We start from the raw sequence: 12,324 nt of genomic DNA on the forward strand, positions 1-12,324 counted from the left end.
CATATACATCACCCACTAAGTCTTTGACGAATCGGTTTTTCATGCCGTTTATTCTATTGTTGTACAAGTCGCTTCTGCGGTATAATTGTTTCTTTGTTCTCCCGTAATTCCGTCAATAATCATGCAATTTTAAAACAATATCTTCTAACAATATCTGCCGGAATTAGGCCTTTGTCTAGATATTTGAAAAGAGTTTTCAACTTGCTTAAGCGATAAGCACAGTCCTCTTAATGCTAGTAGATTTTCATATGGAGAGTGTGTTAGCGTGATAAAACTACGTTCAATCCGGCCATTAAATCCAAGGAAATTCCTCTGTTGTTGGTTCTTTTACGCTAATGCAAATCTTCTCAAAAGGACTATTTTAATTTCCACCTTTCTCCATGTAATTGGGTGCGAACTTATAAATTATGCATGACTTGAGCGAAATTTCAATTATCAATTAAAATGATGCTTTTACAAAACTGTACATTATAAAAACGTTATTTATTATAAGTTTGCCTAACTTCTTTCAACTTGGTTTCAACGCGACTTACTTTTGTTACAACTTATTTACTCCTTCAACTGGCCTGAACTTTTAAATGTTATTACACGAAACTGTTTATTTTTTCTCCAACTCTCCAACAATTTGAAAAATATCGATCGGAATATGTGATTAGTTTTACCCGATGCGATACATGAATATGAAATATTGTTGTAATTTGTTTTATGGCGACTTGTAATGAGAGCGCAAATTGCAGTTGTAGGAAATCATGAATAAGTTAGAAAAACTACCGCTATGCACTGTGTTGTGAAAACAAAATTTTAGAGAATGTTTCGTTTAAATTTATAACATCTTTTGTAAAATAATTAGAAAATTGTTCCCTCGAGGAAAATTGCTAGTTTATCCCGCAAGATTAACCAATTTAATGCCGGTATAACTACCAGAAATAGTAAACACCATTGTAATTGTGCAACAAATTCACATTAACCGTGTAATTTTAGAAATTAAAGTAATACATAACAACAATTCCATTAGCAGGATATATATCTTCGCGAAGCGTCTAAAAATATTGAGCGTTGCCCGGCGCCTCCACCATTTTTCACCGTTTAGCGTCGAATTGATTTAAAAGTTTTGAAAATGTTCCAAGCATGATTGAATAAATTTTATTTATAAATTTGATATGAATATTCTGGAAAGTTTTCAATGTGATCCTGGCGGGCTTTTATGGAATTAAAAATACATGTCTTGTGATTGAACAAAATACGTATAAGAAGATTTATGCGAATCGCGAAATATGAATTTTGTCGGTAAATCGGCGCTATAATAATTTTTATTGGTGGAATCACAAGGAAGCTAGCGAATTTTATTAAAAGGAACGATCCTTTTGATGGAATATCTTCGGATTGCGTATTTTAATTGCAAAGTTTAAAAAATGTTTTCCGAGCTCGTTTTATTTCGGGTGAAGGTTTTGCGAGCTTCTCTTTGCAGCGGGAATAAAATGCATTTGAAAGACTTGAATATAGCAGGGTTTTCGATTGAATGCATTGTATGAGATAAAAGTAGGATGTTTGTGAGTTTATTTTGGAAAAAATCGAATGAAAAAATTTTACCAAGAAGTAAATTAAAGCGAATGAAACCCGGAAAAAGTCGAGCAGAAAGTGGATTCTGTCAAAAAACCGAATAAGTAGTAGAATTAGTGAGACATCGGATACAAGGAGGATATCCGGCCTATCTGTACTTTTGTGCCCAAAATACTTTTGTCAATATTATTCGGTTGAAAAGCTTTGTAAGGAAAGCGACGAGAGAAATCTCGAGGCATGTATAATTCCGATAGGGATAATTGTTTCATTTCTATGAATTCTCTCACGTTTGAGTGGAAATTGTGACTCCGGAAACGTTTGTAAAGATCGGGAGATTGTCAGGCGCCGCTTTTTTGGCACGATTCCGTACTTAGCGTATGTCAAAATTTGCATAAAGTTCGATCATTGTGAACCGCTAGAAAAACCCCAAGTAATATTTATAGTGGCTCAGGCTCGCGAAATGGGAGATCGTCTTTCACGTTTAATATCGCACATCAATGGTTCTTATCATTTTTCAATATATTACTTCAAAGTTTAGACGGTGAGTGCCACTGGAATGTCAACTATTTCTCCGAAATTTAATCTCCAATAAATAGGAGCTTTCACATTAAAATTTCCTAAGCAATAATAATATTTTTACTCGCCTCGTAACGTTTCAGAAATACAACTGTTTGAAAAATTCAACGATTCATGACGTGTTTTTATTTTGGGCTTTGCCCCAACAGAAATCAATTTCCTATTGGAAGGCGTGCTATTTTCACAAAAGTCACTTAGCGAAATATGTGCTTTATTTTTTCCAGCATTTTATCTTTCGTGCCGTTTTAATAATAATGGATGTTCGTTTAGACGCCTTTGATACAATTCAGCATTTAATTAATTATAAATAAACAACTTTAATGACTTTAATGAATCCCCGGGAATATTTAATTAGTCTCTATCGTATTGGAAGTTGTGTATAATTATGTAATACATCACAATGTTAGCAATGTTGATTTATCGTTATTTAAATTTGGAACGATTTATTTGGCTGTACAAAACTATGTAATGTAACTATTTGCAAAATCCCAATTAATCGTTTATTAAATATATTGGTGAAATGACATTACGCTGCGGTTGTTATTTTTGGGGTGTTTTTATGTAATTGAATGATTTTGTGCGCTTGAAACTGAATTAATTTCGGTTCCACTGCGGTCTTGTAAGACCATAAAATTCAGTTTCGAGAGTTTCTCAATGGATTTTCAAGTCGATTTCACCTGAGTTAACAACGAATTTTTTAATACATAAATGTTTGATATTGTGACGAGAGAAGCACGACTTTGCCATTGTGAAAGTCGATTTTTTCTAAAAGCACCAAAACAGTCTATCGCGCCAAATAAATTTCATCACCTTTCAAGATAGGTTCTTGGTTCCTCTTACACTGAAGCGTAGGCGTGCGAGATTAGAGTAAGCTAAGCGGCATCGAAAGAAGGCTTTAAATCCTATTGATTAAATTTCGTTGGTCTGTTTCTCCAAACTAAACACCCATCATTACCAGAAATAATTACAACGTTTTTCGCTCTGAGCTGACGGACGTGTCCGTGCTGGTTTTTGCTAACTACGAATGCAGGTTTGGGGCTAATTGAAATATTGTAAGTAGAGTGTAGATGTGTCGTATAATGCGAAATGAGAGAGACTTAGGGCGAGGCAGTGGAAGTAGGCAATCCTGGTAGCGGAGCTCTCTCCCGGGGCCAATATTACAGCTCAACAGAGGTCCACGCCTCTCTGCATGTCCCTGCTGTGCTGTGTCTCACTACACCACTGGGTCACCATCACGTCGCTAGTCAACTTATCCTTGTCCGTTTTGTCTTTGAAATTTTGATTTCTATTGATCGGCAAATAAATGCATGCCCGAAACACCAGTAACATTTTTTGCCAAATGCCATCCAGTATCAATCAATAACATCCCCAATCCTTGCAATCACGTCGTGTTCATACTAAATTCAATTTCCCCAAAAACAACGCTATCGATATATAACGACCGACTCCAGCCAATCACCATTATCGCACTTCCAGCAAAAATTTTCTTCTAATAACAAAATCCAACATTGAATTTCAAATTGACAATTTGTCTACGCTCTTTGATTCGCTGTTTGCTTTATGTACATGAAATTTCGATATTCAAATATCCACTCATCAGATGAAAATACACTACCAATAATAATTTAATTCGGCAATATCTAAACACAAAATGTGCGTTAACGCAAAAAGCGCAAAATTAAACTATTTAATATAAAACAGAGACTGGGGCTCTCCTCTAACAATATAATTGGGAATAAAACCAAGTTCGCCTGGACGCCAACATTATTACAGAGCAAATGCAGAAAAGTCTCTTTGTGGCTCACTTTTCTGCCAGAAATACATTACAACATCAACACAAGTTTGCATATTTTTCCCTTATCTTGTAAAATTAATTAAATTAAAAACAGTGGATGTGCATGTAGTTTGCTTTGTTTAATTTGTTTTGATATCTGGAAACTAGTTACGACTCAGTGTACGTAAAAATTGTCCGTATTGTCATCTTTCTAGTGGTTGCGTTTTTTCTTTCAAGCAATTTTGTGGCTTCAATTACTTATTATTTGATTATGGGAATCGATAAAAAATGAATTGTGCACAAAGATTTGGAAAAAAGAGAGTGGCTGGAAAATATATAAATGACAATTGACAGAGATGTTAGTGCGTGTAACTGACGAGAACTGGACGAGATGGGAATTGAGATCTACAGCGCCCTGCTTTTTGCCACACACAATTCTAATCTTAATAGATTTAAGAAGATTATTTTCAAGCTTGCTTCGTATCCTAAATAACAAAAAGATTGGGTCCGGCCTTTTTCATTCTATAAAAAGTTACAGCACTAGAGCGAAGTAGCATTCTCTTGGTATTACTGGACTGCGTAATGTTTCTTTAAATTTTAATTGGATTGTTCGTCAGATGCGTAATAAATTAATCACACAAGTTGAAGTCGCCCACTCTGTGGTCGATGAAGGTGGACAAAAACGCTGCAGCAAAGCTGACAGGAGTGCAAGGATAAAGGATTAGAAAGCAATGAAAAATCTAATTTCTCGTCCACTTTGTGCTCGAAAAAGTGCATTAAGTATTTTTTATGGTGTCTGTTGAGATTAGAGCTTTGTAATTAAGGGGAGTCGCAGTGCAAGATAATTTATTAGCAGGGCTTACATTGTGAAATTTCTTGATGTTGCATCTCATTGTTAATGAAATAAATGTGACTAGCCAAGTTCATATCAGTTTGAATTATAGTTTGTGGAATTAATGACGTGAATTTCTCGAAATGTTCCACAAATAATGCTCATAGATGACATTAAATTCCCAATAGGGCCATATAATACTCATTTTTTTAAATGAATATGCAAAAGTTTCATTACAGCTAACACTCGCATCAGTTTTATGCGCTCACAGAGATGTTATTTTCTGGGCTAGAAACAGTAGATTTAATTTGTTTTGGTAAAAATGACAAAAAGCTGCAAAACGTAATCAGAGCTTGAACAAAACGATAAAATACAAAGAAAAAGGCAATTAAAATGAGAGTCATTTCTGTTTACGACATAACAGATATAAAGATGAGATTACTGTTGAAAGTTACTTTAGCAGCTGCTAAAACTGTTGAGTTAAATAGTTAACAAAACTCGCTTAGTTGGGCGTTTTTTAAAGAAAATCATAAAGTACTTACTTTGCGAAAGTTTTTTTTTGAAATTAACTTAAGCAGCGTCTTGCAGGAACGTCTAAATGAATAAAATGTTGTTAATTTTTTCCTCGTCTGTAAATACGTGTTTTGTGCGCTTCGTCGTGCGATTTAAAACAAGATAAATGGTGTGGTGTAGTATTTGTGCTTGAAATTGAACAATTAATTTATCTTCAAAAGGGATGTCACATGTCGATCGTTATAAAGGGTGTTAAATTTTCTAGAAGCTGTCACTCATCAATGCAAAATAAATCACAAAGTAAGGAAAGCAAATCGCTCTTAGCTGTTGTCGAAACACAAAATCTTTGTGAAAACTGTGAAACATGGATCAAAGTTTAACCTTATTTGCCGAAAGGTAATTAATATTGACAAGTTTCGTTTGATGTTTCGTCCGCTTGTTCAAACGTGTCGGGCCAAGAAATGTTTTCATTAGCGTTCAAACCCGCATTTAGAACGTGTTTTAGACCTTTCAGCGCTTCAGTCCTTCTGGAAACGACTGCTCGACATATACCCACAACGGCAAACAGTCTTAGGGTCGTTTTGTCGACTCAGCAATGTTCAAACTTACTTGTCCTTATGAACCATAAATTTTATTAGGCCCACGAGGCCCGAATTTAATTCAGAATTAGATATTTACTGCGTTAAATGAGTTGCATAACAATTAAGCTCTCCTCTAAACATTTATTCTACGTGGGACACTATGCGTTAATTAATTCACTCAGAGGCTCATTCTTTTCTTAATCTTGGCCCTCGCCGATTTAAAATTAAATTCAGCAAATGCGCCCCATTTCCCGCTCCCTTCTCTTTCGATCACATTAGTTTTCAATTAGACAGCACGAATTTATCGTTCTATTTACTTATGTTTTCAACAAGGCAAAACGTATTACTTCGGGAAAACTATTTATACATTGTCTCAAAGTTGAAAAGGGTAACCACATTTATGTTGATGTCATGGAGTGACTTTAAACGTCAGTCGAATGTCGCATCTCGTCACACTATAATGGAAATAGTAATCTACAAAGATTGATCGTGTGCAACACATGAAAAGACGAACAGATTCTTTCACACAAAATTCCGGTCATCAGATTCATACAAAAACGTTATCGTGCCGAAACAGCTCGGCCAGAATAATCATTTCACACCCATTACTTTGGCTAAATTATTTCCCACCTCTGCAAGCGATGAAAAACCCCATATGAGCCTATATACGTGTTTTCCTTTGAGGCCAACAAGTTAACAATAATTGCGAATAAAAGCAAATTTATTTAGCTAAGGGAAATTAGGACGCGTGGATGCTTGGACGCTTATTACGGCACAACACGAGGAAAAATCTCTCCACGATCTTAATTACCGTTTAGTTTCAACAAAAATTCATAAACTAGGGCGCTTTATAAATAAATTAAAGCATGCATTAACACCAACCCTCGTCCTTGTTATTACAGTTTATTTAATCCAAGTTTCAAGAATTAACAGAGGATCAGGATACAATAACTTGGTTAAACTCGCACCGTGCGTGCTAACTGGGAAATTCCGAACGTTTAGAATTTTTAGTTAATTAGACATTGCAAGTTTTTCCACTTTTAAACCCTTGAAACGAAACTTTGTGAACTAATATAGACTTCTTTATTCAAGCAAAGCACTGCTTGACCTGGTTTCCGAAACATATACCTCGAGTAGTTAAATTAGTCTACCGTTAATAAAAGCACGTTTCGCAAAATGCGTTATGCAAATATTATCTGAGTTTCAATCAATCATACATTTTACGGATGAAATGTTGTAAATTCGTTACGATAAATTGTGGCGCATCTGAACGACAACTTTGACATTCAAAATTAATTAGCGGTGAAAAGAAAGTTATGTTAATTTTAGCTTGTTGAATTTTGACCACAATTTCGGAAAAACGAAGCAGTTGCTTTAATTCCGGTTTAATGGGTAACCAATCAGCTTCCCTATTTCTTACTTCTTTTGCTCGTATGTTCTTAATTATGTACGATATCGACCATTGAGCTTTAAAATTAGATTTGTTACGCTAATCGGTTTAAAAGTAAGCGGTTAAAGTAAATTTAGAACCTAAGGATTTGAACCAGAAGAAACATTTTTTCCAGCTTCATGGACTCAGCCGAAATCTTATTTCCATGTAACTGGATTTCCAGTAACGTGCTTCTTTTTTACTTACGACTTTTCGCTATCCTAGTTGTCTAATTGAAGTTACCTGGAACATAAAATATACATTAGACGAAAAAAGTTCCGGAACGGGATTATGCAGGACGCAAAATACAGTAATACAAATCGCATTGTAAAAAAACTTTAAGAATCAATCCCAATACTCTGAGTCAACAGATAGCAGTACTTTGCAACTTTGACACAAAATCCATATATGAAAACTCGTTTCAGTTGATCCTGACATGAGGAGCATATGCCCGAGTAAAATAAAGTAGTTTCTTGAAATTCGCAACAAAACTGATTGAAAATACGACGTCGGAAGATAATGAAGAATTTAGGATCGTTCAAGATATCGAGCAGGCCAATCTGCCCCACATCAAAGTCAATACCAGGAAAATTCCAGCAAACGGCCAGGTTGTTGTATCTACTAATGGAGCAATGAAATGCGATATTTATTCCCCCGTGAAGCAAAGATTTGCCGATTTGAATTAAAATTCGTGGGGCAAAGGTGTGACCGTTGGACATAAACGGTGCTATTAATTTTATTTTATATCAGCTGTGAGCCGCATGTATAAAATTGTGCGTAAATTAGGGCAACAATATCGGACGGTTGATGTTTTATGCCCGCGTCCGTCGAACGGACGCGGGAAAGAGTAAAACGTAATGTCCCCAATTCTAATAAAATTTATAAAATTAAAAGATAATTCTGACCCCTTTGTATTAAATATCCCATAAACCGTAGAAAGAAAGGGCGAGTTCATACTTTGTACGGAAATTGTAAAGAGGTTCGTAATGAAGTTGCGGATATTGCGACATCTGGTCGTAATGGACCGACACAGACATACACAATTACTGACGAGCGATGTTCGACCGCCGTTCCATCGCTGCAATTTTTTCCCATCACTAGGTTACACTTTCCCGACTTATATGATTCAATAAGAGCAGCTTTGTACTCCAAGTACGCGTTTATCAACAACGTGACTGCATTTTTCGATAATCCATCTGAAGCCCAACTCGAACTTTTCAACTATGCAACTTTGAGCTTATTTTAGCCTTCACAACGAGAAATTTAAAAGGCATCCCAAAAATGATGGACAGAAATTGTTCAGCGGCATGCCATTGGACCCAGCCGTTCATGTAAGGTGGAGAACCACATTATTGTATACCGTTCGTACACATTCTAGGCCTTTACTCAGAATGTCTCGCCAACATTAATATCTGCCAACGTTCCAGACTCATCCTTGCAACTTTCCGCCACTACATTAACACAACACTCACACTTATCTGCGCCACTCTTAGCAAATTTGCCAGCGCCAAATTGATCAAAAGACCGATTATTAAGCACGTCACACTGCATTTTCTTGGGTCCAATAATTTAGTCCGGTTTTTGCAGTAGCGACAAGAAGCTTAATTGATTATATCAATTCACTATTTGTGCTGGTAATGAATGTTCGTAAATCTAGTAAATTCGATAGCCGATTTCTGCCAATTTGTCATTTGTAAAACAGGAGCGGAGCTGCAGTGATACATTTGAAATATAAACGGTAATTATGAGCACGTTTACGTCTAGCGACCGAGTTAATAAGTTACTCTGGCGGGTGTAACAGAGCTGTTTGGTTCGATGGCGAATGAATGGTAAAAGATCACAGCGTGACACTTTTTTGAGGAACGGATCGCGTTACAATATGCTAATTGCAGCTGATGGCGATAAAAATCCTTTGTGGTGTTTTCCCAGTAAATTCCTGGTCACCCAAAATCTGGGGTAAATTGAAAGAGAATCCTCTCGTCACCGTCCACGATTTTGGACGCTATCTGGGGATAAGATACCGTTTTTCACGTCAGCGCATCCTTTATTTACATAAACAATTAGGAAGTTTAAATGTTTTTCGTGTATTACACCCGTGCCGGCATCACGTGCCAGAAATAATCCAAAACGGAATGAAACAAGTTTTTGATGGGGCGAATTTATTAAAACCGTCCGTTTTCACGGATGCGCCCGGGAATCGTGAAATCTAATTAAAAAATTTCTTTGATTTCTTTTGATCGAAATTGGATTGGCTTTTCCCGATATCGATCAGTTTTAAAGAATCACAGTCGCGTATGTTCTCCTTCAATTCTAATTTAGTAACCAAGTCATCAGGGTTTCAAAAGATACTAAACTCAGCGGAGCGTTCACCCCTCAAGTGCTTGCAAAGACGTCCCGCTGTTAAGGACTGTGAATTCTTCCCGAGTGCTTATATCCTTGTACTGTTATAGCAGTTTTACATTATATATTTCTTGATTTACAGTGACCAAGAAGCCGGAAACGATTCCGAAATATCTTATCTACAGCTCGAAACAAATATTTAATTTCCTACGCCGTGGAACCAGGAGATTGCCGTTCCGCAAAAATCGGGCTTGCTGATAATTGAAAAATAACATTTTTTACACAAAACATTAATTTGCGATTTTGGATTTCCAACTTTGAATGCTTAAAAGCTGTAAACTGGTTAATAAAAAAGTAATAAAGCTGCTTTAGTGTAGTAAGGTCGCCAAATATTTTTGTTTTGGCGCTTTTCAATTTGTAAACATAAAAACGACACTTTTAATCGCGTTTTTATGACGACTCCCACACAAAATTCGACAAAACTTTCATGAATTATTTTTATATTATTTAAAATTACATTTTTACCGCATAGCTAATTGCGTTGCTTTGCATATAAAATTCATTTTTGAGACATGTTTATAAGAAATTTCTCAAATTTTGTTTGCGACTTGCTAAGCGACTTTGAAACTTTAATAGTTTTAACTGGGTGTCTAAACGTCAGTAAAAATGTTAGACACCTACACTTCGTTCGGAGCGTTTTTAATTTAATTTGAATCAATTGCGCTGTTAGTTGGACTGGAATGCAGATTTTTATTAATTATAAATGATAATCGCGTTTGTTTCACTCAAACGACAAGAAGTAATTCTTCGGCGGTCACGATTGCGGCTTCTTGTTGGAATTAAATCGAAATTCAAATACGATTCGTGAAAGTTCGGCAGGAAGCAAGTCATTGTTGTTTTTATAGGGAGGAAAGCTTCCTTGGCAATCTGTAACAGAGTTTTTATAGTTCGACCTTCCCGAAGCCAAATGGTTTTGTTGTAGGTTCGACGTTATGAGGGGTTTGGTGGGGAAAGTAGTGTTCACGGTAGCTCGATTTTAGCTACATTAGGGCTAGAGGAGTTGATGATACATGATCCCATGTCCATCGATCGCGTCTATTATGTCAGCACCACGGTGGAAGAATGCAGTGTGGGTTAGGTATAATTACTATCGACAAAATCGAGAGGTTTCCTTCCACATAATTTGCCCAAACTCATGACCAGTTATTAGTATCACAAAACGTAAAACTCCGTAATCCCTCATCCTGTCGAAAGCTTCCTAAAAACTGGCATGAAGAGAATGAATCGCAGCTAGATTTTCGTCGAAAAGCTGGCCAATTTTAAAATTTATATATGTCTATTGAAAAATCGTCAGTCCCGGAGAATAGTACCATCTTGTTCAATAACTCAGCTTTATAACTGGTTATTTTTCTTTCGGATTTGCAGTTTTCTGAATGACAATAATTGCCACTTGCAACAATGATGGAACGAATTGGGAATTCTAGATCAATAAACTTGATGTAAGTGAAAAATAAATTTCGAGAGCACGACGAGCATTTTCTGTGCTAAAGCAAAATAATTTTAATTAAAACTGAACGAACTTTTTTGCTGAATTGATCTGTCGGTGTCATACAATTTTTAACCCTTCTCGGGTGGGATCAGTAATGGCCCTTAAATATTCCCGCTTTGATAGAAGAAAATTAACAATAAAGCATTTAAAACAATGCCGACATGAATTCTCCAACAGAGACAATTAAGGAATCTGGGCAAATTGTTAAGAGTTAAGTGGGAGAGACCTTTCTACTGAATTAAAATTGTTGTGTTTTTTGCGAGGAGCAAATTCAGTTGCAGGAGATCTATTGTTGCTAGCAAAATGTTCTGGAACACTTTCTGCGTCATATACTTTCCGTCCTTTTTCAAATAAATTGAAAGCTGGAACGAGTTTCAAGATTGATACATTCAGTAGTTTCGGTTCGGAAATTATTAGTTATAGTCTTTAATGTTAATATGAAGCGACTGGAATTAGATTGCAACTTTATTAAGTACTTTTCTATGGCACTTATTCGAGAAGGAGTTGGGTGGAGTTGTGATTTGTCAAACTTTATCAGACTCTCAATTTTGACTGAAAATTAGTTTCTGAGTTCCGAACAAACAAAGTTATTACTTGTGCAATGAGCGATTGAGGTCATCGTTTAACGCGGGCTTTATTGTAATAGTTCGGAAATTCAGGTGATATGGATTAACATGTAAACTTTCATACGTACTAATGGATCTTTACGTCGGCGTTGAAATGTCAAAGTGTAAATTTCACTGATCACACAGTTTCCATGACCCGTGAACGAAATAATCCTCTGGAAGAGCTACGTATCCAACTTGCTTAATTTGGAATATTTTCGCGAGCTCTTAAATCCACCGTCGCGCACATTTTTACCAACTTTTGCTTTTCTAGTCGTTTAAACGTTACACTAAACGACCGAAAACTTCAGAATAAACATAGCTAAACAAGATAAGAAGCAAAAAGCAGAGTCTGAATGACCGAATTTTTCAGACAGGCAGCCGCTCGTTGTTTTAATAGCCATTACTTTTTTCAGCATTATGGCCCCAACATTTCTCAATTTTTCTCCTGTTGTTGCGAAATAGATGTTGACACGAATCTTCTCGGCCTCGGACTGGGTTCAGGGAACGCCTTATCCGGCGAAAGAAACGATTTTGCTAATGCGAATCGGCGATAGTAGTTATG

At 36.2% G+C, this 12,324-nt stretch overlaps 1 protein-coding gene across 4 annotated transcripts in view; it reads right to left on the reverse strand.

Moving 5' to 3' along the window:
- The window catches only part of LOC656908 (kin of IRRE-like protein 1), a 107,976-nt gene that overhangs the window by 46,218 nt on the left and 49,434 nt on the right, over positions 1-12,324 (reverse strand). Inside the window, exon 1 of one of the 4 annotated variants that reach the window (XM_015978232.2) lies at positions 7,473-7,490. The exons of the other annotated variants lie outside the window; for them this stretch is intronic. The gene's annotated coding sequence lies outside the window, so the exon portion shown is untranslated. Of the gene's footprint in view, positions 1-7,472; positions 7,491-12,324 lie in introns of those variants that run through there. 4 annotated transcript variants of the gene reach the window in all.

The sequence above is a fragment of the Tribolium castaneum genome, chromosome 10 (genome assembly GCF_031307605.1).
Source record: "Tribolium castaneum strain GA2 chromosome 10, icTriCast1.1, whole genome shotgun sequence".
Lineage (NCBI taxonomy): Eukaryota > Metazoa > Arthropoda > Insecta > Coleoptera > Tenebrionidae > Tribolium > Tribolium castaneum.